A 2,500-nucleotide genomic window follows, 5' to 3' on the forward strand; every position below is an offset into this window, starting at 1 on the left:
TTAGAGCTCATCCAGGAGGCAATACTCCATTTGACACTGTAACGACAGAGCTGAAAAACGACTGCGCAAGTCACTGATCCGCGGCACGAAACGCAGGCTCGAAGGCGCGCTCATTCAAAACGACTGTTTGTTCGCCGGAAAATGACAGCCGTTGATTAAATCAAAAAAATAAGGTCGCTGTTTGAAAGATAAGGATTTTGTCACAATTTTTGACGAGTTTTGATGTTTTTTCAAAAATTGAAGGGGTGTACAAATTGTGTAAAAATTGTTTTCGCGCGGTAAATGCACCTTTCGTGTGACTATACGGTGAATGGAGTTAACGAGCGCTGCAATGCTTACTTTTTTGACAGTGTTGGCTTTTGTCGCAAGTTTCTCGAACGGGTTTTGCAAGTTGTTGGTTTTCTGGGAGGACCAGAAATTCCCTTAAACCCTGTTTTGGCGATATTCGGCCGGTGGAATTGGTGAGAGCTTCGAACTTATCGGTGGAGACTAGTTCGTCGAGTGGTTGCGATACAGGACAATGCCTCTTTGTCTGTGTCGGTAAAGAGACATTGAAAAACCTTATGACGTTCCAGATACTCTCTATAATACTCTGAACAATAAAGGAAGACAACTGGTGAATTATAGACCGGGTGGTGAATGGTGACACGCTTACAAAAGATATTTTGGCAAGCATGCTGAAAGCGATATTAAAATGGAGTATGCAAAGATGCAAGAACTCAGGCAAATTGAGCTCCACGTTTCTCCAAATTTCAATACGAATTTATAATTATCATGAAAGCAAAATACATCTTTCGCTCTTTACACAGCATTTTTTGTTAAATTTATAGAAGAGCGATGAAAGCCAGCCCCAACAGAAACTGAGATAAATCGGTGAGAAGATTATACACTGTATGATACACAGAGAGCAGGCAAAAAAGTGCTTCATCCTGGAAAGCCCACTTACTGAAATTAAACAGCTCAGAGAAAATTAATTTGCCCCTTGATTTGCTTGCCTTTTAAAATAAAAATTCATCAGATCCTAACCTGATCAAGAGACGTCATTAATGTTATTTTTCTTTCAGAAAGTAAATCCTTTTTTCCATATTTAACAATTGACAAGAAACTACAAAAATTTTACAAGGATCAGTTCAGACAACACAGTGCATATTGCAAAACTGATCTAAACTTGAGACATTTCACACATGCATGCTACATTGTACTTGATGGGTTTGAACAAAATCTTTAGAGCATAGACAACTAGGAAACATCCCTAAAAGGGGCATTCCACAAAATTAATATTTTCAGCTGTATAGCAAGAAGTTCACTCTAGCATTATCTTCCGACTGGCGTAGGTGGTATTATCCTAAAAAGATGATTGTATATTAAGTAGATGGAATCCAGTCATCAGTATAATACACATATGCAAGGGCTATTCCATGTGGGTCCCAATGCTCAAGAAGATGTTTGTTTTTAATTTTAATTTTTTCTCTGACAACTTGTCATTGAATGTGTTTGAAGGTGTTCTGGGTTTCGGCGTCACTACATGTATCTGAAGCATTACTGGGTTGGCAACTCATCAGATCAAAAGCATTCGCAAAGTTTGCGTGCAGGTGCAAACAACATGCATTTGTGATGTTTTTGCTTGAATATGTTGTCCCCATTTTTTTTATAAGTACAACATTTAAAAAAGTGGCATCTTAAAGCTCTGTGCTGGTCCAAAAAGTTCATAACTGAAAAAAGGTTAAGGACTGGTATTCAGTTCTAAGAAGAAACTGAAAAGTTTGACAATGTGAAGAGTACTAAAGAAACTGCTTAAAACTCAACAGCATTGTCTGGATTTCTCAGTGACTTTATCCAGTCTTTTGTTCCACACTACCAACATGGACAAAGTGAACTCAATAAGATTATTGTGGTTTATTGCTGAGAAAAAAAGGCTGAATTTCTTCTCGCTCCTTTTAGAGCTAATATTTCACAAAACTGCCACAAATAATACCAGGTGGATCCATCTCCCTAAGGACAAAAAACGAAAATGAATGTTATTGTCCATGAGATGCATATTACAATGCTATAATCTACAATATCATAATGATATTATTATTTTCCTAGATGCAGGAAACTGCACATGTCAGTTTTTATGGGGGCTGTGAAAATTAGTACAAAAAGTCATTATTATTACACAACCCAGACAAAGAAAACATGATGAGCTAACCATATAAACATAATATAAACCACACATAAACCAATGACCCTTAACTGTTTGCCTTAACACATGTTCTTAAATTTTTTGAGTCTAACCATAATTTTGCCTTGGACGTTGGGTTGAACATAGATTTCCAAATAATGGCCAGTCAAGGGGGAAAGAAAAATACCATCTACCAAGTTTTGACATAGATGTTGACACCAAGTGTGTTGCATTATTACAATAATGATAGATCATTATTATTTGGCGATTGTGGAAGCTGGACTACAATTAAGTCACTCGGGTGCCACTTTGAAGCAGTACTTCCCTGTCAATAAT

The 2,500-nt window shown here is 37.2% G+C and overlaps 1 long non-coding RNA gene across 1 annotated transcript in view; it reads right to left on the reverse strand.

The window, feature by feature from the left end:
* Positions 1-736: 736 nt before the first annotated feature.
* The window catches only part of LOC138050842 (uncharacterized), a 2,629-nt gene continuing 865 nt past the window's right edge, over positions 737-2,500 (reverse strand). Inside the window, exon 2 of the long non-coding RNA XR_011132708.1 lies at positions 737-1,992. This is a non-coding gene — a long non-coding RNA (uncharacterized lncRNA). The remainder of the gene's footprint in view (positions 1,993-2,500) is intronic.

The sequence above is a fragment of the Montipora capricornis genome, chromosome 6 (genome assembly GCF_036669925.1).
Source record: "Montipora capricornis isolate CH-2021 chromosome 6, ASM3666992v2, whole genome shotgun sequence".
Taxonomy (NCBI): Eukaryota; Metazoa; Cnidaria; class Anthozoa; order Scleractinia; family Acroporidae; genus Montipora; species Montipora capricornis.